This window comes from Haliaeetus albicilla, chromosome 12, assembly GCF_947461875.1.
Source record: "Haliaeetus albicilla chromosome 12, bHalAlb1.1, whole genome shotgun sequence".
Taxonomy (NCBI): domain Eukaryota; kingdom Metazoa; phylum Chordata; class Aves; order Accipitriformes; family Accipitridae; genus Haliaeetus; species Haliaeetus albicilla.
Window position 1 is genome coordinate 14,565,608 of NC_091494.1, and position 25,010 is coordinate 14,590,617.

Genomic DNA, 25,010 nt, shown 5'->3' on the forward strand with positions numbered 1-25,010 from the left:
TCCTTTGTCGGTGTGTTAATTTAGCAGAGATGTCCTAAATTTCAAGAGGGGAAAAAACAGCCCATGAAGTCAAAGACAATGTCAGGGTCCTGCTATCTACTAGAAACATCAGTAAGTTCTTAGGTAGATACTTACTGGTCTCACAGCTATGAGAATGTAAAATGAGCCAGTTTTCTGTGAATAAGCCTGGTTTCCACATAATTTGTAATAAAACTTCTATCCCATGATACTGAATTGTTTTCTCCATTGTTTTCTCATGCTGTCTGTATGACAGTTCAATGTTGTTATTTCAGCTGATGGAAGATGTTCCAACTGGGACTGGGTTTTGAGGGGAAACTGTTTTTTCAAGAAATATTTTCTTGGAGGCAAACGTTTCAGATTTTCATGAGGGATATCTAGTTGGACATCTGCTGTAGTCAACTGTGTTTTCATCCTCATTTCATATCTACATACCGTCAGAAACTGAATGTATAAAACTGTGTCTGTCCCATAGTCACAAATCTGTGTAGGCATAGGGTTGGTAAAGGAACCCATACAGAGTAAAGGAACCTATTCTATTAGTTAGCCATAAGATTTTCTTTGGTGTATTAATGCTTTCAAGGTACTCTCACTCTCAGCCTTTCTCTATTGTCCTTTCTTTTTCTTTGTAATTTGTTTCTCTTCTCCCCTTTTCTCTCTCATTTTTACTGACCCTCTTTTTGACTGGTCAGGCTCTGCTTTTGTTTGTTCTCTTCCTGTTGTCCCTATATAATTTCTGGTCCTGTCACCTCCTTGTTGTGTGCACACATAGGAAGATTGCTCAGTGTCTCAGGAACAAGAAATCAGTTGTGGCTGACTTTGGTCTTTATGAAAGCTGGCTCTGAGGGTCCATCAAGCACAGTGAGGGCATGGGCTTCTTGGTCATGTGCCCATAGCACAGCTTGTAGTAGCTGAGATGAGACACTGAAGGGAAATCTTGCTGAATCCTAGGTGAGGGCTTGGTGAGCCTTGGTGAAATATTAGAGTGAAGTTCTAAGGGAGAAGTACAAGACGAGTGCTACTTTGAAGCTGGCGTTGTGAGAGTTTGTAGCTAATATTTTGTGTCTGAGTAGTACAAACAGTTCAGCTACACAGTCACAGGTAATTCTTTCTAAGTCCAGTGTCTGGAATTGAATGGGAAGTGCTTTACACCTGATTCTTCAGCTACATTCCTGGCTCAGTCAAAGTGTTCTGAGAGTCACATATGGAGCACATGTTGCATAAAATTCATTAAGTTAGTATTTGCGTGAGCTTTTGGTACAACGACCAAAGTAGCATCTGTAATCCAGTGCTACCTAAGTAGCCTTTAGATCCTAAACTAATTGGTTGCATCCAGTACTTTAAAAAATATATCATTTAAAAACTTCCCTTTGGGAACTGGCTTGTCTGGGAATTGGTAATGGGATCTTCTACCTACACTGTTGATAGTGCTTAAATGTTATTAACATTTAACCGTTTCTTGCACCACATGACATGGTTGCTCTGAGCACCTGTCCCTTCCCAGTAAGATGTGCGTTTGGGCAAGGTCCTTATCATGCTATGTCTGGGACTACCTTGGTTTGGCCCAGGCTTCTCCCTCCAGATATGGCTCCTGGCAGTCTCATGGAAGCTGAAGTATGTATGATCTACATCAGCAAGTGATGCAGTGAAATAGGAACAGATCTGTAGCTGGTGCTGAGGACCTGACACCCTCATTCCTTGCCTTTCAGGGCATATATGTCAGATTGGCTCTAGTCTTGCCCCACGGGCTTAACACCCATCAGTTCCTGGAGCTGATAGCGCACTTCTTCACCACATGTTTTGGATTAGCTCTAGCTGCTGAATGAGGTGAACCAAAATTTATAAGTGGGAAAAACTGGAAATTTGCTTCAAAGTGCACTGTGCTCCCAACTAAAACGTTAGCATAAAGGCAAACATAGTGAACTGAAAAAAAAAATATTAGCTCTATTCTCGCATCAGTAAATTAAATCAGAGATGGCATTATTTTCTTTCAAACCTCTTTTTCTGCCTGACGTGCATAGGTTACCCCTGTTAGTTTAACTTCTCTTCTGCATTTCTAGTCATTATTGCTTTTCCTCTGGTCTAATTCCACAGCTATGAACCTCTGGAAGCCACTGGAAATGAGTATGCCACAACTAGTTAAAATGACAGGTGCTACTTCTTCATTTTCCATGTTATCATTTGTATTTCCTTTCAGTGAAGAAAATTCAAACCTACATTCTTATAATATGTGCAGTGTATTTAAAAGAAAAGTTTTAATTTTTCACTTATTACTCCAGGACAGTAAGCGGAAAAGTGCCTTCCTTACATCTATCTAGTGAATGTGTCATTGTCAGCTTTGATTGCAGAGATATTGGGACTCTGACCTTCAATGACATTGCTAGCAAATTTTGACTGACAGCATGCAACACTGCAAACCCCTGCTGCACATGCCCATCCTCCTAGAAAAAACCTTTTCTCTTTACAATATTCTTATGCTCCTGACTGTAGACTATCCTAGTTGTTAAAATACAAGGTAAACCCAGCAATATCTAATTACACTTATCAAATACAATCTGTAAATACATTTGCAGTTCTTGTGTAACCAGTTACCCCTTCTATGGTATTTTAGTGAGGGTGTAAAAGATATCCTCAATCTCTAAATTTAGAGTAGTATCAATAATATCTGAGAGTGAGTGCTGATGCCATGTGCTGTGAACACTGCTCACATTTACTTGCTCATCCTTTACTGTGTGGAAAGAATGCTGTTTTCATGAAATCTTTGTATATGAACTTGTGATAGATATGTGGCTGAGGCATTCACAGGCTCTGAGAATCAGGACCAGACTGAAGGCTGTCTGTAAGTCAGAATGCAGTTTGTGTTGGTAGCTCTGCAAGCAACTTCAAGCAATTAAAAAACCCAACAGATTTTGCCTCCAAACACCTAATGTCTCCAGAGGAACAGTGATTAGTTTATTAATATCTCAGTACAGCAGCTGTGCTTAGAAAGGCATAGGTTTTCAAAAGCTACGCCTCGTGCGTGGTTTCTGTAGGTCACATCCTGATCAGGTTGTTGGGCTGCACAGCAGCAGCACATGCTCTCGCAGCCATAAGGCTCGGTCACTGTGGTTTCCATTTAGGGCACTTTTCAGGCAGCTTTCTCTGCTACTTGCAAGTTGTGCAGAGTACAACAAATGGTTTGCCTACAGGATTCCCGCTGCACCATGCCCAGCTCCCTGGGGACGGTGCCTGGTCTAACCTGAAAGTCTGACCCACCAATGGTAAAAACAGTCTAATGCTTGCACTTCTTGGTCCTGGAGCAGTATAAATCCTGCCTGAATCCAAACTCTTCCTCAGTAGTAAACCAGATAGATAGGCGACAGCCCCTGGATAGGGCACTCCTACTCAATGTCCTGCCTTGCATCCTAGGCTGTCCTTGACTGCCAACGGGACACTGACCAGGGCAAAAGTCAGCGGCACTGGGCCCTGGCAAGCCCCAGCCCTGTGGAAACAGCACACGTGCCCCTGCACCAGCCTGTGTGGGAAGCGGAGAATTAGGGCCCCTAATTGCACCACCCAGTGCGTGCTGCATCCTACCAGGCCACAGTGAGGACCCCTTGCTCCTGTCCAGATGCAACCTGCATCTCTCCCTGCTGCCCCTCTTCCAGCCAAAGCCATTTCACTAGGTGGGTCCAATATGTCTCTTCCTTTCCAGGTCTCTCTCAGTGTCTGTCTCCTTGTCTTAAAAATATTCAAAACAATTTAACCGTGTTTTCAGTTTGATTGTTATTGACCCCATATGAATAACATCTCTCGCCCTCTCCCCTGACACCCTTGATCAGTTTTTTATTAAAACTTTCAGGCTGTGGCCCTTTAATATAATTTGTAATGCATTTTTTAATATTTCTGGAATCTTGTATGGTGTCCCAAATGCTTGAAGAGAGTGAAGAGATTTATAAATAAAATTATTTTTATTACACTGTAAAAAAACCTGTAACATTAATGCTGCAATGGTAAGATAAAGTATGTGTGGAATCCCTTTTCCTACATGCTGTGTGCTCCAAGAAATTCTGCTTATATGCAGTATTACAAATGAGCGAGACTAACCCAGAACAGTATTCCCAGTATCAATCAATAGACTATGAACACATTAGTATATTAGCAGTTTATGACAGTATTTAGGATCATATAGTACAATAATGGAATACGCTATCTTCTGAGATACCAGGCAGTCGCATTGTCTGGCACGGTGTGAGTCGTCATGTCCAGCTCCTGCTGTTGCCTAGGCAAAGCAAATAGCTTTTGCAGGTACTGATTGTTTTTGCAGTAGCAGTACCCTGTGCAAAGGTCTCTGATACAGCAGTGATTGTTCAAACATACTGTATCTTATCTACTCTAGGTAACAAAGAGATTCAAATTTAGGGGCACCTAGCAGGACCGTGGTCACAAGTACTAAACAGAGTAGTGTCTGTTGTGTCAAGTTACTTGGATGTTAAAAATGAATTTCAGAGCCAGAAAATGCCCAGTAACTCATTCCTGTAGTCTTGACAGTACTTCCTTTGACAGCATGTGTTCCAGTCCTGCAAAGACTTAATCAGGCTCTTACTTACTGAAATTGCTTCTGTGGTAAGCAACGGAAGAAAGGAAAATGTAAAATTTGTTAATGGGTATGTTTCTGTCATGGAGAGGGTCTTTATTATATGTCACCTGGGGATCCCACTATGGCTATCTAATGAAGACTTACTGAAAATGGAGATAGATTATGCAATATTGATATGATTCCCCCACTCATAGAAAAAATGCCTTTTCCAGCTGTTCCCTTTGCATGCAAGAAGAAAAAAAAACACCAGAAAACAACCAGTGTGAAAGCAAGCACATAGCAAGTCATGATAGCAAGTGGCAGAGAAGGAAGCCCAGTCTGTGGTTCCAACTGTTGTGTGTTGCGTCATGTAGAGAAGCCCGTAGGGAATGCGGCAGGTCAATATTTAGGCATCGCCCTGTTCTTGTGAGCCCAAGGGGAGAGAGAGAGTGGGAGAAGGCAGCCTGCATATTTTTTCAGAGTGTGGAGCAAAGTCAAATTCAAGAACACAGCACTGTTGGCAAAAGTAAAACCTAAAATAAAACTGACACCACAGATTTGGAGCATTTGCTGCCAGAGCTAGAAACCATCCAGAATGCAGGAAGCTGGTTTGTGATGGGAAATGCATTTTGTCTGAGAGAGCCCTCCAGGATGTTTCCAGCCACAAAGAGGATGGGGAACTGACATTGCTCACTGCATGAGCATTTACTTGTCATCTGCAAGGTCACAGTGCTCTCTTCATTCAAATCCTTCCTGGAAAGCTTCTTTTGCTTCACTGCCTCTGAGAAGGTAATGGCTGGGCAGAGGAGAATACCCCTCCCTACTTCTCCCTCCCCAAAAGAAGGCTGTAGCAAAATAAACTTCCACGTGAATTAGCCCTAAGCCTGCACATACATGCTGCCTACAGCAAAGGGAAGCTTCCCTGTCCCTCACCTGGCAGGCAGGCAGGCTAAAAGCATCTGGCAAGCTGAAAGAAGGAGGCTGCTATTGAAGAGACCGCAAAAGAAAGACCATTTGGCCCTTAAAGGATAAGGACTTCTGACTTCATGCCTGTGACAGAGATTCACTTTAAATGGAGAATGAAGCCCCCTGACCAAGTAGGTATCCACAGAAAAGGCTGCCCATAGCTGCTGAGTGGTGATATCTACAGGTTGTTTGAGAGAAGTTGGAAGGGCAGTGTGGATGGCCATGGAAAGGGCACTCAGAGCTGTAGAAAGTGCTTCAGGTAGTTGTGGTCAAGTCAATCCTGGACCAAAGGGCTGGTGGCCAAAGGATTGTTTCTTCCTGAAAGAACAAGTGTTTGGTAGAGGCATCAAACCCAGTGAGCTCCAAGAAGCAATTGGCATTGCAGTAACTTAGACCTTCTTCAGAGTTACTTGATGTATATTTTATATACCTAATAAATTTGTCTAAGAAATCTAGAACTCATCTAAGTTACTTTTGAATCTATGCACCTCTTTGCAGCACTCATTCATCAGATAGTGTTTAGGGAGCCTGCTAAATGTCCTTGCTTAGTGTTCGCAGTTTCAGCATGCCAGACTTGCCTGAAAGCTGTAGTTTAATAATTTTAATCAGACATATTTTCCACAAGCACAGGAAAAGCTTTTCTTCAGAGGAGAAAGATTCCACCACATTTTCCCTTCCCACCTTCTTGTTCTCTCACTGGCTCTGCTAGCAGGGCTTCCCCAGAATCTGAAGTAGCAGGACTCACTGTGCCTTAGAAATCCTGGCCAGGTACAAGAGCTTTGCTAATGACATCTTCCAAAAATCATTTTATAGGACAAGAACTTTCCTCTGTATATATTTATATACTGGCTACCTACATAACAAGTATTATATGAAAAGTTTCAAGCAAGCAAGTCTTGTCAGAAAAGGGCATAGCATGGTCAATGCATCCTACAGGCTGAATAGAAAAAGATAAATACTTTGCGCTATATGGTACAATTTATATTTCATAATGAAATCATAATTTCCTAATTATCTTTTCATAATAGTTTATTTTAAAATTGTTCAAAAATAAGTTAGCAGCAATTCTACCATGACTCTTGAAGATTTAGACAAACATTTGTTCATAAGAACCATTTTTTTATTATGAAAAAATTGTTCAATATTAACACCAGATATATCCATGTCCTATTCTATAACAGCCTTGTGAGATACACCATTCTACTCCGCTTTTCCCTCTATTTGTTTATTAATCAGTATATATGAGTCTTGTGGCCTTAGTGAATTATTGAAATGTATAGCATAACATGTCAGACTTTTTTCAAAGTTCATAAATGATCAATATATCTTTGAGAAGGGATCTGATTTCTGATACATTTATGTTAATAAGAATGGAAACACAGGCCACTGGAAATTGAGAGATAAATCAATAGAGAGGTTGGACCTTCAAGAAGTTCAGTGTACAATAAAATAGACAGCAAAATGTGCTTGCTGCTTGTCTGCAGCGCTTGGAGTGACTACAGCTGACCAACAAGGTAAATCAAATCTGCTGCCAATACATTCTTCTGCTGTCCAGATAAAACAGCGGACTAAGCCGGTGAACTTTCACCCTTCACCCGAGCTCTCTAAGCCAAAGTACAGATTAAAAAAAATCAATAACTCCAATCGATGGGAAAATATTTTTAGTCTCTAACTGAACGATATGTTTTGACAAGGCCAAAGAGGCGCACAAAAGAATGGGAAAAGATAAAAGACAGAAAATTAGGATTTTGTTTTATTGGTTGAGGTAGGATCACTATTCATTCCCCCTTCCTACAAATCCCATTGACACTGGCTAAAATTATCTCACAGGAAGGAAATAAAATGAAAGGTTATGAATTCATTAAATTTTCTGATTTACTCTGTATGTCTGTAACATGTTATCTTTACTGGGTTTTGTTGCCATTATTGGACACATAACATTGAGAAGACACTTTGGAATGTATTAACATGGAAATGGGCACTATAAATATTTTGCAAGGAAAAAAACCAACAAGTATTAACAACTTGTGCCTTTTCCTCGTGCTGTTTTTCAGCTCTGAATCCAGTGTACCTAACATATAAACCAGAGAATACCAGAAAACCCAAAGCAAAGCAAGAAGCTTGTGGTACACCACTTGCAGAGCATTGTAGAGTTAGTAGAGGTGACTTAGGACTTGCTAACATAGACATGAGGGTCTTAATGACTGACAGAGAAAGGTTTGGAGAGTGTTTTTGCTCAACAGCTCAGCAGCTGCAAACACCATGTTGTGCGGTGCACTAAACGCCACCCCAGAGTGCCAGCTGGGCAGTGAGGCGGTGCCGTGCCACCGGCTGGCACACAGGCACAAAGTGGGGAACTGGGACTTTCCTCCCCGTTCCTCCTCCCTGCTCCCCTCCAGCACACCTTGCAGGATGCAGCCCCTCGCTGCCTCACGCCAGGCCTGCTGCTGGGGATGACAGAGGACCAGCGGGACCGGGGCTTCGGGGCACTGCCATGTGACTGGTGCGGTTCAAGACATGATGCATGGGGAGAATTTCCAATTACTTGCAATTAATAAGGTTTATGCAGCACTTGGACGTTTTTTCCCAAACGGATGTCAGCAAACTCTTTCACTCCTTAACGTATTATGTAAGTGGTCTTTGTTGTTCTGTTTACAAAATGTTCAAGGGGTGATTACAGGCAAGAGAAAGGTGATGTCAAAGGGTATACTCCTCTTCAGAGAACAGCATTGGATTTTTTATGAATGCTGATTTTTATGTTGGTTTTGCAGTTAGAGTGGTTATTGTTGCCTCTGGCAGGGCCCACAGTTTGCAGGCGATCCCAGGTCACTGGGAACCTCGGGGCTGCAAGAGCGCAATGGCAAATGGCAGGCAGGAGTGTGGGTGGAAATAAGGGGACAACAACCAATTCCACTGCGCAGACACGGGAGCAGGGGTGGATCCGATCAGCAGTGACACAGGCACACCCTTTGACGCTTGCTTTTCGGGTGCGGTTTCTCATCTCAGAGTATGATGGCCATAGTGCAGTTTGTGAGGGGGAACGTAGGAATACATAGGGATGATATTATTGCCTTCTGATTTCCTTGTTCTCTTGGCATCTGTAACTACCTTTTGCTTTGAATTTAGGTTAGGGCAGAACTTTTTTTGTTTCACAGTTTCACAAGAAAGAGTGCTGGTCCAGGCCCTTTATTCCTAACCATTGCCTCATTTTAATCTAGAATATAAATGCAATAAAATCAAAAGCCAGCATTTGAAATAGTTCTCCCTAATTTATTTGGTCATTATTCTCACATTCAGCTGGTGTTTCATCTTGGTTTTCCCTCACTGACTTTTCAGAATGAACTATCCTGAAGCTTTCATGGAGTAGTGTTTGCAATACAAACTCCCATGATTGAAATGCTGTAGGTAGCTCTTATCCTTGAAAGCTTTCAACATATGCAGTGAAGTATGATGACTGCTAGAATTAATTAGAGAAAACAGATGTCAAGCATTTGCCAAGAGTTATTTAAAGAAAATCTATTGTGTACAGATAGTTAATGGTAGGGTTTGAAATGTTACTAGCACCTGAGAAATAGCTAAACATTTTTCTGCTTTGTAGAAAGCATACCTAAAATACATTGAAAAGAACACTTTGGTCACCCATAAAAATAAAAGCAGAATAACATGATGGCGGCCATATTTTTCTTCTTATTAATGCTTCTCTGAGACCCTTAAAGATGATGGGCTTGCCTGGGTTGTGAGCAGGAGAAGAATTTGACCCCTGGGATGGCTCCTGATACATTCGTGGACAAGGTGAGACCTGGGATACGGAACCCATTTCTCCAGCAGAGGCATCGGGAAGTGAATCTTTCAGAAATGACAGGAAGAATTAGGAGGGTGACTTGGCCCTGACTCACACACCAGCTCCAACAAGAAAATATCTTGCTCCTGTTCCTATGCAGATTATACCTATGTTTCCATCATCAGCATCCACCGGCTCCCTGACAGAATGAGTTTGAATGCTCTTCTCCCTGCAGCAGCCAATGCACCCTGTGGCCTGTTCAATCCTTTCTGCTTAAATGACTTATGTCCTGGCCTTCATAATTCTGTCAAAGAAAATATACAGCCTTCATCTTTGTTATCTTTCATTGTGCCTAAAGAGGTCAGAAGTTCAGAGCGGTTCGTGTAGATAGCCTGGCTGAATGTAAATATGGCCATCAGTTTTGGTGCAAAAAGCCTGCGAGACAAAATTGACAATCTTCTTCCCACAAGTTTTGTGTGTGCAAGCATGAAACTTGCCTTCCACTAGCATTTGTACTGTCATACAGCGTTAATGGAAAGCACAAATACATGAGAATGCAGCCAAAGCCAGTTCACGGGAGGAGTGGATGAATGTTTGTAGGAAATTCAATGCTTCTCTCATCCATCACTATTCACATTCCCTTCCTTGCCTGCAGGTAGAGGCACAGAGACTTATTGGATGGGATTCATCTTACCTAACTTTAGACATATAGAGTGTGGATATCTCTATCTCAGCTTGTTGTCTAGACTCTTGTGAAAGTCAATAGAGAGAAGCAGGTAGTTCTAAGCCCAATTCATCTGACCTATTTTAGACATCTTCTTTAGGAAAAGATGAAGCTTTCCGTAAAACTGCCTATTTCTCTCCAGTGACTTAAGGACATTTTAGGCCATTAAATCAGGTGCAAACATGTACACTGTGCTATCTACATGTGGTGAGTCCCATCCCTCTAGCACATTTGGTAACATTTTTTCTCACAGTCAGATGAGCTTAATGGGATCTTTTTGGCCCCCAAATTACCCAATATTCTCCTGGACTTTTCCTCCTCCCAAAAAGTTACATCAGTTACATAAAATGGTTATTTCTTTGGTCTAAACCTGTTTCCCTGACACAGGCAGAGGCAATTTTTCAGGTCAGGGTTTCCAGACCAGCCTGCTCGGCAGCCCTGGGATGCAGTGAGCGCTGCCTGTGTTCACACCTGGACATTCCATATCTTTCTTTCTCCCCGCTGCTCTCCATGTGCTCGCTTGCTGCTGCCTGCCTTTCTGAGCCAGTCCCAGGGCACCTCTCTGCCTGTCTCTCTTCTGCTGAGGATTATGGTGCTTCAGCCCACACACTTCTGTTCAGGCTTTGGATAATAGCTTTTGCTGTTCCTGCTATCACTATATGAGAGCCATTTAATTGCATCTTCCATTCAGCCTGAATAAAGGGTGAGTAGGACATCTATTTGCTTTGACCAGGCTTGTGATTGATGCAACCGCTAATACTTTCCAGCGTAACGCAATCTTCCCTCACCTCCCAAGGATGCTCTGTTGGTAACATGTCCCTGTGCAACTTTTTCAAGGACAGACAGAAAGTGGTATAGAAGGCAAGAGAAGGCAGTAGAAATGCCAGTAAGCCTCTGCCCCGTTGCTGAAAGGTTACCTCTTTCTAGCATCTCTCCCACCCTTTGCTGCTGCCCTTGGCGTCAGCAGAAAAGGTACTGTTTCCTTGCTCAGCAGTCATTTCTAACAGACCACTGGCAACTTCTCTGTGCAGATCTGCCTGCAGTGTCCTAGGGTCATCTTGCCCCCTGGGAGAAAGCCAGGAGAGACACCTTCTGCCGTTAGGCATATAATGAGCTTTCACTCTTTCAGGTAAAGCTGAGGAAAGTCATCTTCTCAACAGGGCTGTACTGAGCAATCACCCATTACTTGCCTTGACATGGTGAAGTTGTCAGAGATGGCAGATCCCTCTGCCATACCAGCAAAGTGCACTGGTGATTCTCACCCCAGTCAGACACCGTGCCACATGCTCTTCCCCAGGGTGGGCAGGGGGAGCAGCCCCCTCTCATACCTAGAGATATGCCATGTCTTTGGAGGCAATAATTACATGCAGAAAACAAAAAGCACAGCACAGTAAAAAAATTTACTACACACAGAGCTCCTTAGTAAAACAAGTCCAACTTGTATTACATTCACAGTGCCACATAACAGGATTTAAGCCATCCTTCAGGTTACTGTAAGTCCCAGGAAAAATACAGCAGCACGTAAGGAGGCAGGAAGGGAAGGAAGGGAGAAAGAGACTGCAACTGTAGCCATCAGGAAAATAACCACAGGGCTGTCAGGGAGTCTCCGGGAATCAAACCACTTTACTCCCCATTATACACAAATCCACCCCTAGGCCCCCCAACAGAGCATACATAACTCTGTTTCTCTTTTTAGCAACCTCAGTAGAATTGATTGCATTCAGAGATTTTCAGCTAAAGACCACCATAGAGTTACAGCAGTTTACACAAGCTGCAGGATTGTTCTCCTAACACACACACAAATAAGCGTGGTTCATAAATAGCAGTCAAGCAGTCAAGTCACAACTACCCGCAAATGTAGGGGTGCTGCAACAAGGTAAACTGAGCATGGCAACGACAACGTAGGCAGGAAATATCTTATGCTATCAGAGTGCTGCTGGGGCAAAACATGGCCAATGCACTGCGGATGTTGGCTGTAATATGGCCAAGATGCCTTGTTCAAAACAGCAGGGGAGGCAAAAAACCTCCCAACATTTGCACACGGGGATCCAGTGGCCTTACCTTCAGCATGGAAACAATCTCATTACCTCTCCACAGTCAACAAGCCCTCCTATCAATAGGAACATATCTCAGATACCCTAAAGCATCATTAGTCATTCAAGAATCAGCAGTAGGTGGTAAGTAGGACTGGACGGTTACATACCATTGCAGTCAGTGCCATTCACTGGGTAGGACGGGACAGAGACAAGCTTTCTTAATGCATGTGCTTATTTTCTTGTTAGTGTTTGATTTCTGACAGACATCAATGCTGGTGATGGTATACATCTTCTGGCTTTGCTTTGGGACGCACTGCCCAGTACTTTTTTCTCTGAGCCCTGTGTTTTTCCCCACCAACAAGCTGGAGTGTAAGTCAGCATTTGCTATGGGGCTGTTGCTACCCTAACACAGCAACAAGAGACCAGGATCAGGCCAAGTAGACTGGTCTGTGACTTATCATCAGAGGCAGGATGAGTATCTGTCTTCACCCACCTCCTTCATGGTCCTCAGTACCTCTATCTTCTGTGACTTGCTTCACACTGCCTATTGCAAATGCTCACGCGTCTGTGCTGTATTACCTGGAGCAGATCATGCTGCTCTTTTGGACCCCTCCTGAGCATTACTGTCCACAATAAGACGAGATTGGGAAACATGGAAAAATTTCTTAGTACAAAATATTTATTTTTTTGTAGGAAATAATATAAGAAATAGACTAAACATTTTGAAAGCTTTTTAAAAATTATTAAAAGAGCTATAGGCCTAAGTGGAGTCCTTGCAGGAAAATAGGAAATACAATAGCAGCGCGACACCCAAGGGAGATGAAGTTTTGAAACTTGGAGAATAATTGTAAAACTATCAATCCTGGGATACAGAAATAGAACTTAGATACTGTAGAACCTCATAGTGGCTTTCTGCTATTTCTGTCGTAATTTTCTGCCATGTTATTTTCTCTCAAGCCTTACAATATTTCTATAATGACTAACCCGTTTGTTTCCCCAAAACTTATCTTTGAAAATTATACACAAGGTCAGAGTTACACAACTGAACAGTCCATTTATTAGCAAGAACAAGAAAATCTGTCTGGGCCATATCACCAGTTGTAGCTGTCCACCTAAAAGGATGAAGTAGGTTGCAGGGAGGGTAACTGATCAGTAAAGAGAGGCACTGCAGGTGACAGAACAAGAGTGATAGGAGAAAGATCAGCAAAACTAAAAGCAAGAGAAGATACGTCATTGGCCACAAAACCAAATCAAGCTAATGTCTTCTCAAGGCAAGATGGGTAAAATAGAGTGACTCAGTAAATAAAGTGAAGTCATTTGACAAAATATCTATATAGCAGATCACTTTATTCATAAAAAGATCTGACTGACATCCTTTGCGACTGGAGTTTATTCCAATACACGAGTATTTTCAAAGGGACAATGGTAAAATTCTGCCTATCTAGTAAATACTTTCATTCCTAAAATGTGCTGATACCGCAGATTGCAACTTTTATTTTTAGTGCTTTCCTACAATTTTGTGCTGCATCTTCCTGTCTGGGGTGGAGAAGCATCGCCAAAGCAAGCTGAACCATTTACTAGAGCTTGCTGCAAAATAGAGCTCAGCTCGGAGACAACTGAGTCATCAGACAGTCCCACTGAAGTTGACGAGAATCACAGTGTTGAAATACCTGAATTTCCTGCAGGTCATAAATTCTGCCTTTTGATGAACTTTGATACCATACTAGTGGGGTGCATTGGCTCATACTGAGGGCTGGATCGCATGCATGAAAACTTAAAAAAGTTGGTGCCTTGTAAAAGCAGCAATGGTGAAAACGTGATAAAGGACATGCTTCAGGGCTCATTGAAGTGATGTGATGCACTATGAATCTCATCTCGGTAGAGGGTCTGTCTTCGGAAGGGGTGTAATCAATAAATCATGTGCCAACCGTATTTATTCAATATGTCAACTTGTACTCCAGTCTGGAGTGCCCGGGCTTGTGCCAAAGGCTGGCAATGTCTTTGCTGCACCTCTCACGTTCCCAATGCTGAGTTAGGGTTCACTGTTTGGTGCTCATGGCAGCTCAGAGAAATGCAGCTCCATCATTTCCTTCCAGAGGAAGAGGGGAACTGGAAGGAAAAGCAGCAATGGGAAATCCCACGTGTGGGAGGCAGGAGTCCATGAAACTCCAACACAGGGCACAGTGTGCTGCTTGCCAGGGACAAACTCAGGAAGTTGTGCCCCGGTGCCCAAGGAAAACAGGCAGGCTCTTGGGCTGGGGGGTGTCTTGGAGTGTTGGTTAGGTCTGTTGAATGGTCTGAAACTCTGAAGCCATTACTGACAGTGCAGTGCTGGTACTTTTGTTTGGCACATGGCACATACACAGGCAGCGTGGGAGTTCCACGGATCTTAGAGCATATCCAGAAATAAGAACTGTGCTGTTGAGAGATTTCTTCAACTTGTACTGATGAATTATGTTATTAAAGACCTGATACAAGGTACTCTGAAGTCCAGGGGAGACTTAATGCTGCACTCAGTGTGCTTTGGATCAAGCTTTAACATCCCGGTTACTAATTCACAGCTATCATGTTCCCTTTCCACACCAAACATGCACTAACATCAGCCCATGCTGCCTGCAACAGCCCGCTGCCCCTGCCACCCTGCCAAGCACACAGCGGTGGAGCTGTGGAGCTGCCTGCTGCAGGTGCAACCCATTTCTCAGAGTGCCCAGAAAAATTCACCCCATCTCCATGCACAATTTGAAATAGCAGCAGATCAACCAAAAAAACCAGCAAGGCTTGGAAATAGTTTTCTGCAAATTTAAGAGGTCTGAAGGATTTTTTTATTTAAAAAAAAAGAGAAATCAAGTTAAATAAGCCTAAAAGAGACTTACCTTGCATTTAGACCTGGATTATGGTTTGTGCTGTTTTTCCTCTCTATTCTCCTGCACACATATGGTGGCGGGGGGGAAGGGGGAGGGAAATAAGAGCTGTAAGAAGTGTAATTGATGACAGAAGAGGTCCAAATGTGTGCACCAGATCCAGACACTCTCCAAAATGTAATCCTTGTTTGTCTATATGATGGGAATAATAGCCTTCCTCACAGGGGTACTGGGAAGATCAATAAATAGTTAACGTTGGTCTAGGTAAATGCACCATGCCTGCAGTGTAAATCAGAAGTAACCCATTGAAATGCATGTAGTTACATATGGATAGACCAAATGTAAAAATGAGCAGATGTAATTTCCTAAAAGAGCAGTGGAGTTACCCTGTAAACATTTTCTCCTGTGTGTGGGGCAGAGAGTAGACAAGATTCTGTGCTGGTGTAAATCTGCATCATTTCATTGACACCACTGGAAATATATCAGTTTAAACAAGAGCAGGCTCCAGCCCCTGATATCTGCTGGTCACGCAGCCTTTAACCAAGCCTGTGGTTTTCCCTTTGCACACTCTCCCAATTCAGGCTTAAAAAATCTACGTTTTAGAGTCCTCAGTATCTCATCAGTGCTGTATTTTCAAAAAATTAGAATAGGGAATGCAAATATGGGGGTTAGTTTTTATATGCTCATATATTTTTCAACTCTCATGCCCATGAGGTCTCATACTAAGTATTGCATAGTTATCAGGGAGAAAATACCAGCTCCCTACCCACAAGGCCAGCATCTTCAAAGAAAAGCATATACAGCTTCAGTGCAGACACGTCTCGCCATCTTTCTGAAGTACGTCTGTGATGCTCTATACTAGCTCATAATATTAAAGAATAATATATTAATTTCTGTGGCACCGTAAATTCTAGTCAAGAAATCAAATGCTAAGGGATAGTAATTATACTGGATTGGCTGTGAAGAGTGTTCAGTGGAGGTGAGGTGTGAAGGCAGTATTTCGCTTGGGGCCAGCCAGCAGAGCTGAGTCTGTGCATGCGCTGGGTACTCAAAGAGAGGCAGGTTAGGGCCCACAAAAGGCATTTTTGCCCCAAGCAGGACAATCTCTAAGGAGGTAAAGGGGCAAACATTCCTGTGAATCCCAGCTGAGCCAAAGGAGTTTTGTAAAAGAGGGATAAGGCCAATATAAACAAATTCCAGTTTCCTGGTCCAAGCAGAGCTGGTGAGTATTCAGCCCCGCAGCCCCCACAGCCTGGAAACACGATTAACCTCCACAGATCTTCTAAGAGAAGAGAGAGGAGTGATTTCCAGTGGGCTTCTCCTTCTCCCCTTTTGTCTGAGCGGGAATTTGCCTGTATGCATTCTCTCAGGGAGTGGCAAAGGGGACGTCTGTGCACATGAGTGCAGAGATACGGATTTGAGATGTTGTGATCTCCTGACAGGGGAGCAAGGCTGTATATATTGCTTGCCAGCTCTGTAGGCTGCTGTTTGATTTGTCTCTCCTGCTCAGGTGTGTCCACTATAAGTGGAGGCTGGGAAGCAGGTATCAAATAACTTCAAAAGTGTTTTTCACAAAAGTTGCCTGCAGTGAAACTTCTGTCAGTCTTATGCATGAAAAAGTGAGATTGTATTTACGGACGTCAGCCCCTTACCTGCTAACATCCTTTTTTCCCTGCCATGCCATTGTGTTTGCTCTCTGACCAAGTGTCACTGCTGCTCTGGCAGCCTGAGGTATGAGGATGAAGAGTGAGCAGGTGAACCCAAACCCACCTAAAGTATGGGCTAAGGGGCCCAACCAGGGCAAAGTGTCAGCATCACCCCACGCTGGGGCTGGCTTGGAGCCAGTGAGGCAGCCCATGGGACATTGATCTCCAGCTGAGGAAGAGTGTGGCCACCAGCAGCAAAAGTTTCCCACCATCATGGCTGAGAGAGCTTAGAGGCACTACCTCGCAGGCTGGGGAGAGAGAGCAGCCTCTCTCTCACTCGGTGCTTGCCTCTCTGTGAAGAACGATAAGCCAGATTGCTTTTTTGTGATGTGGACATCTGTCCACTGGGAGCTGTCTTGCAACTGCACTAATTTCATGTAAGGCTCTGAACCGTCATCAGCCAGGAACAACTTTCAATCACTGTTGACCTGGGCTGCATTTGGACTGGCAGCTAGGAGGTGGAAAGCAGTCTACGTCCCTTCCCCAATTCAAATCTTTGGAGCTATCCAGTCCCCCACGGGGCTCTGAAGTTCATAAAACGTGTCTATTAAAACATGCACAGGTTTGCACTCACACAGATAAGTGCGCAGTCGGAAGGTGTGTCCTTTTCTTGATTGACTCAGGAAAGAAGAAATTTCTCTGACCCAGTAGAAATCAAGGAATCGCAGTTACAAGGGGTGTTTACATGCACATCAAACACCTGTTAATGAGAGGGAAAAGATCTGAAAGGAAGCAGCAGAGGGTTTTAGCTAAGATGAACTGGTTGGATAGGCAGGGATCTGCCAGCTTTCCTGGAGGAAAAGGATATGGGAGGCAGAGAGCGGGAGCGGAGGTGTGCACACTGGCTAGGGAGAGAAAAGCCTGGCACATTCACCAGTAGCAAATTGGGCTCCCGCACAGTCTAATTCCTGCTTCACCACAGACTGCTAACACAGCTTGGATAAAAAGGGAAAAAGGGAGAAAAAAAATCTATGCAGGAGGCTGCAAGAGCACATAGAGTCTGTTCTGAGCTCCTTCCACAGGCAGACAGAAATCAATAAATCAATAGGAAATGTTCGCTGGCTGTAAAATGGGTAGAGAAGCCAGTGTCAAGCTGCTTTAAGATGGATGGACAGTAGGTTTGCAGTTTGCAGAAAGGCTAGAGGTGACTATCACCTTGAGATGGGATCAGCGGCCAGCAGCCCAGCAAGGCTTTGAACCTCGAGTTTATGATTAAGGGCCAGGGCACGGATTGAAATACTCCTGTGTTCCCTGCACAGTCCTCCCCGGACTTCACTGGCTCTCCTCCTCAGCAGCACCAGCGTGCTGGCAGCCAGGGCCCAGCAGCTGCTGGTGCTGGCCCTGCTGTGCCACTTCATTGAAGTCGAGGCTACAGAAGACTGAATAAAAATTGACTAGATGCCTGGTGGTAGTGAGGATTGATTGAAGACGGGCAGGGGTTTTCTACCCCACAGTTGGATTTTTTCCGTTCTATGAAGGATTTGACATAATGTAGGCAATGATTCCTATTCAGAGTATCGCACCTTCATTCTCTCCTTAATGAGACAAGCACAGGGGCACAAAGCGGTGCTAAAGATGCTTAAGGAAAGCTGGCATGAGTAGCATCCTTCTTTTCTTTTAAAGACAAAGTATTTGCAAGGGGTGGGACAGCTGTACTTGCAGCAGGCTCGCTGTGTGTCTCCATGTGCCCATTCAGGTCCAGAGGGTGGCTACTCTTCAATCAGTATTTTTCAAATGCAGAGGTGATCTTCACTGTGGTGTGGCTCCTGCAGAGACAGACAAGCAATCTAGCTTCACGCTTCCCCACTTCCACAGCCTCTCCTCCAGGACTTGCATTTCTTTCAGTCTCCATGAACTGCTACTTATCCTGTTCTTTGAGGATAGATGGGCCCTCTTAACCTCTTGTAACCGAGACTCTCTCTCATAGTCCTCAGAAGCAATAGATTTGGGGCCAGCTTCTTGCTCTTGCCAAATGAGACTCTTTGTAATGCCGTCGTTGCTGCCCATGTGTTAGGCATTACTATTGCTTATGTACTGGTCTGTTTAAAAGTGTGCCTGCTGTCAGGCTGCCGCAGGGAAGCTGCCACTCTGGCCAGTGCCTTAAGCAGTGCAGCTGGGGGGATTTCTGCCTAAAGTGAGTTAGCACTGTACAAGATTGCTTCCTGTCATTTATCAGCAGGTTTTCCAAGACAGCATTCAGCTTCAAGCAGCATACACAAATGAGGTATAAAGGGTAGAAAGACTTCCAATTTCTTTTCTTGCATTTGGTAGCTTAAGTTCACACACTACAGTATTGACAACTAAATATATATATTGAAGTAGTACGCTTTGGTGTTAATAGTCTGACTTCAAGGAGCTGCACCCAAGAAAGGTAAAATTTAGCATATAAGGTTTTTCTTTCATTCACTCTAGTAGGCCAACAGTCTGTTCACTTTTAAATAGAATTTAGGCAAGAAAATGCCAGGGTTTAGTACATACATTATAATAGAATAAGAATTTAAGTTTAGTCTGGCGAAATGGGACCTGGTATATTCTCTAAATGCTCCCCTGAAGTTACATGTAGTCACATTTTTCATAATGCTGGTCAAGTAATCAAGAATTCCGTTTTCTGGAGCATTTTCTGAATCTTTATTTCACTCAGACTTACTAAGTCTTACAATAAAACTCCCATGGCAAACCTGACCAGGTCTCTGCAAGTCTGACAGCAGTCTGGAAATGAGCAAGAAATAGTCTAGAGAGTGATTCTGGATAGAAAAGTCACAGAGATACTGTTTTGGGAAATCAGCAGCAGCCAAAATGGGGCTTGCTTTGCACAGTGGAAGCTGTGAAGAGATTTTGTCTACTTGCCTACACGGTGAAAAACAAATTCTGGAAAATCAGTATCATAGCTTTGGACTTAAATATTTGTCATCTTAGGCTGTATTGACTGGTAAAGTCGTTATCACAGAGCCTAGCTTTCAAGGAGAGACTAGGAGCATCCCAACACTGGACAAAAAAAAGGAAAAAGACTGTGAAGAGCCAGGTGCTCTGGCACTACACCCTGCTATAGGTTACGTGTACAGGCAGGTGAACTGGCTCCATAAATGCTCTGATTTATTCCAGGAGTGTTTGTGGGAAGCTGCATGTATGACACACCCAGAAGCACAGCTTGGTATTTCATGTCCAAAAAGGCAGACCGAGATGCACTAGCTAAGTCTATTAGAGAACGATCAAAATAAAAAAACCCTCATCTTGTTAGTACAGCAAAATAATTTTTAAAAACCCAGCTAAAATAAAAAACAATAAATAGTTAATAGGTAGTGCTTACAGTGGTGAAAGGGAAGAAGGTTTGCTCTCCTTTAATTCCCTGTTAGTTTTCAGATTTAGGCTGTGTGATTCACTGCAAAATACCCACTTGCTGTAAGAAATGAGAAAATACCTTAAGGGAAAAAATTCTGCTTAATCTCTGTTGGATGGCCCAGTGCTGCTGCCAAAGTTGGTGATGACAATGGTGTGAACAGTATTGGAAATGGAAACATGCTTTGTCAATACTTAGCTGTTGCAGCAAAGAGTGGGTTACCCACATGCACCTCTGGAGAAATCATTTGCAATATTTGGACCATAATCAAACCCCACTGAAGTTAATGGGAGCTTTAGCTTTGAATGGACTTTGACTAAGTCTCTTCAGAATAAAATCCCAGGATTGTCCTCTTTTACTGCTCGTGTATTAGTACCCAGAACACCAGATACACTTCATTACAAACATTTTATGCTTCTGGGCTAGGTACATCAGTGATGAGAAAAGCCAGAATTTTCCATCTGAACACTCTCCCTTTGCTGCCGCCAGTGTATGGTGCAATCCACATAGACACTTCAATACCGATCCCATTCATCTGAAGCAACAGCAGATGCATCAGCAATTAGTGATACCTTTTCCAAGCACTGAACTTCAGAGTCCTTCCTTTTACATGAGCTCATTCTGTAGTCATCCCATGAACACTTGGATATTATATTGAGAAGCAGAGAAGGTTTTGTTCAAAAAAACTGTGTTTGGTGAAGTGGACCATGACAAAGATTATATGCATGTTGCTAGGACCTGATATCAGTTTGGTTTGTTTGTTGGGTTTTTTTTCAAATATGCCCATTTCCACCAAAACTTTCTGAAAAAATGTCAGCTGCAGCCAGTTATGAGAACCAACATACAGAAAGAGAAATTTAGACCTGCAGTTAAACTTCTTAACAAGTTACAAACCATGGAATAAAGGCTATTCCAGGGGAAATGGCAGGCACCTTAAAGTTCACGTGCAACTGTTAGGAGACATGCACACCTGCACAGGCAGCATAAAATAAGCAGAGGCTTAATGAGGAGTTTTCAGCCCGAGCACATTGCCTAGGTTTAACCTAGTTCAGGTCAGCTGGCAACAGTTGTTTCTAAGGTAAGGAGAATTTTGTCGCTCTCTCAAGCACTGCATGATTGTTTTGTAGATTTTTTAGTTCATCTGTGGTAGAGTGGAGGACTTGTAATGAAAAATTCATTAAATTAGTTACTTTCATTCTGTTTTCAAATCACTTGGAAATAGATGTTGACTTTGATTGATCTGTTTGTGGCTTGAAGTGGTGCTATGCTCTCTGTGCAAACACGTTTTATCCTGTAGTAGGGTTTACTATGTATCTTCACTGCATCTGCTGTCCTTGCTATTAAATATGCTTGGTGAATTCACAGTGCAAGATGTAGAGCATACTTTCTGGATGACTCGCAAGACTCATGCCTTTCAATTCCATAGGTGCTTTTTAAAGCAAAACATTTAATTTATAGGAAACTAAAAAAAACAAATTTCAGCATAAAAATTATTCAAATAACTAGTTGCAGAGCCTTGCTTTTTCTGTGCTATACTTACTCAGACGTAAGAGTTCCTCAGGTGTAGTGGAAATATTTGCAGATTTAGACACTGATCTTGAAATGAGCCTGTTGAGTACCACTGGGAGTAAATAGTTCCATGTTGGTGTTGGAGTCCAACTGCAAAATCTCATTAGAAGGTCTGGGCCTTAATTTTTCTGTTCATTAAAAAATAGTTGCAAATCCCACAATACTGTAGGACACCTTTTGTCTCAATTTGATTAAAGCCTACTTAACTTTAATTTTTTTTTAGAAAATCATTGGGTTTTTTAAGTTAAGAAGACAGTGGAACCCCTTTCACTAACCCCTTTTTCATAAATTTCATCAGGAAATTGTTTTTTCTCCCTACACATTAAGAAATATTGAAGTAAAGTGAAAACTGGGGGGAGGGGAGTGTGGTTAAATTATTGTTTACATTTTGGAGGTTCTTTTTTAAAATGCTATCAATAGTTTCAGTAAAACTCAACTTCTGCCAAACACTTCCATTCTGTTTTTAAAAAAACACTCTTTTCAATACCAGAAATGACTGATAAAGCATTTCAGTTGCTAGTTTTATTTTAATATATAAATAATTATTAGGAAAGGAAGTCATTTCCTTCCAAAAGTAATGAAAGAGATTTTGTGTCACTTGGTACAAAGAGGAAACAATGCAGCAGGAGCAATATTTCATATATTGAGTAACAGTGTGTTGGCATACAGTTAATCGGTGTATAACAAGAAGGCTTTTGTAATTCACTCATCCCACTTAATCTTTCTTTCCTCACCTGCTGCAGTTCCACACCAGCCTCATACAAACAGCAAAACACCCTCTATCTCTTCACCGGCTGCTCTCCTCTTGTTGTTGTTTTTCATGTTTTTATTTTTCCTGTTATTTTATTGGTGCGTGGTGCCTAGAAGTCCAGCAAAGGATTTGTTGTGCTAGGATCCCGCATGATATTTCTCCCCGCTAAACGTGAGAAAACCAAGGCACATCTCTAATTGTGCAGTGGTGGAGGGCACCCCAATGCACACCTCAGCAGTGCTTTCAAAATCAATCCAGGAGTGTTTCAGGCTGAGACAATAGTTTCCTTCTGAGATTACTCAGCTTCGTAATGGGCGTTGATAATTTCCCTCTCCGGCTTCTCCTGCAGGATTAATCGGTTTGGTACCTGAGCCCCTGTAAATAGCAGGTCCAAAGTATTACACTAGAGCCCAGGGCTGGCTCTGCGTTTTGCGGCTTCCCACAGCCCTGTGCCAGAGCAGCACATGGGGCAGGCGGGAGCACCCGCCACAGCATGTCGGAGCCATCCCCATGGCTTGCTATTGCTAGACCTCTGTTTGGAAAGCAATGGCGTCGCAGCTCGCGCCGCCCTTGCCCGGCTCTATGCCGTGCAGACGCCTTTCTAGGCAGAAGCGGGAAACGAGCTGAACACTGATGTAATCATAATAAACGTGATCTTATCAGGGTATATCTTGCTGATAAGGACCTACTTTTGACTTACAAATGGTTCGGCATTGCTGGTAACACAAAAGCCAGAAACATAGCAGCCTTTCCACACAATGGGGGTGCCATGCTTGTGGCAAATAATGTTGAATGCTTAGACAAGCAGACGGCAGCGCGACGACTCTCCCCTCCGCGTTTCCCTCCACCTCCCCTCCCCCAGACCCCTCCTGCCACTTGCTGACGCCATTTGCCTGGGACTGGAGGTCTGAAAATTGGATCACAGGGATAGCTCTTTGCCAGCCCTGGTCACGCTGATGGCAAGACTCAATCGATCAATACTCTGTGTGACACTTTCAGAACTCACTGGAAATGATGTCCTTTTCGAATGACACCCACATTTTATCGAGGGCAGCTCCAACAGAAGAGTACCAAGTGTGTTTTCGCAAGATAGGTTTTGTTAGTAGTAAACTTCACTTTATTTGTAAGGTTCTCTGTATTTGGGATTTCTCCATCCCTCCCTTCAACCTCTCTTTTGAAGAGGGCAGAGATTTAATCTTTAAAGGTAGCTTTGTAGCCTGACATTTAGAGTGTGAGCTGTTCCTAAGCCTGATGTTTATTATGACATATGGCCTCTTCATGTAAAAAACAGTAAGCTTTGGGGGAGAATTTAAAAAGTAGCCTGAGGCTCATAGCACACAGCTAAAAACTGATTCACAATTTTATCCAAAATATTATGACCTCTGGGTAAAACTATTGCTCCGCTATGGATTCCCATGAAACTATTTGGCACTGCTATCTCAGAGCCGGTTCCTGTGGGTGGGACTACACGGGTCATTCAGAGCAACTCTTCGGAGCCATTAATTGCTCATGTTGACAGGCAGCAAAAAAGAATGGTGCTTGCAGCTGGAGGCTTCAGGAGTGAGATACGTAGAGAAGGAGAAATGGGGGAATCGTTGGGAATCTGTCTTGAAGGACTCGCGGAGAAATAGGTAACTTTTTCATGGAATGTCAAGATTGAAAAGGAATCTTTAGCCCTTGTATTTTGTGAGTCCAGAGTAAAATGCTCTGATTGCTAGAGGGATTCAAATGCTGCATACCTGGCATCCTTTGGGGACTGCATAGCTGGGATTCAGAGGATCCAGACTGGGATCTAAAGTTAGATGTATCATTTGAACCTAGACTAAAATCCACCCAAAACACACAGGAGGTTCAGCCTTGATCAACTCAATGAGAAAAAAGGGAAAAGCAATTTCCCAAAATATATTCCTGTGCAATTTGGGATTTACAATATTCATGGAGCTGCACAGTGTCTACAGTGTGGCGAGTCTGTGACCAGTTTAGCATGTGCGTAGTCCTAAAAAGAAGTGGAAAAAGGAACAAGGCATCATTTGTGGACTCAAGACACATCTGCAGAGTACAGGTGGGGAAGCTTATGGCACAAAAGCAGTTACTGTGGGAAGATTCTTTCCAAAGATATTTTTGTGTTTTCACTCTATGTGTCAGGCAGAAGAACTCGCTCTGCGCTTCAGTGCTGTGCCACTCTAATGCATGGGTTTCATCTAACTCTGGGGTAAAACATTTTCTGGACTGTAACTGGTGCATCACCGCCAGTCCTGCACTGACTCTCTGCACTACAGTGAATTTCACCAAAGTGAAAATGAACGTTGCAAGGTCCAAAAGTTGGTGATAGGGGGAAAGACAATATCAGAGGCGGACTATGGACTTATTAATCTGTTTGTCTGGTTGCCAGGAAACATCAAAACTGTCATAAATTATTAGATAGCAGTTTATAGGGAAGTTTTCAGTTGCTAATCCTGCCCTTGTAATAACACCTAATAGTTTCATTTACTTTGTTCTTAAGGAATGTGACCTGGCAAATTGTGTAACTACTATTCTGAGTTATAACATGAGGCTTGAATGGGAGAAACTAGATATAGAGATCAGAGTGACTACTGCCTGATTTTAAAAGTTAATTCCTGTAGCTCTGCACATGGAAGTAATACAGCTTACTGGAAAATGTAGCATCTGAGCCCTGCATGAGGGATAGCACACTAAGCTAAA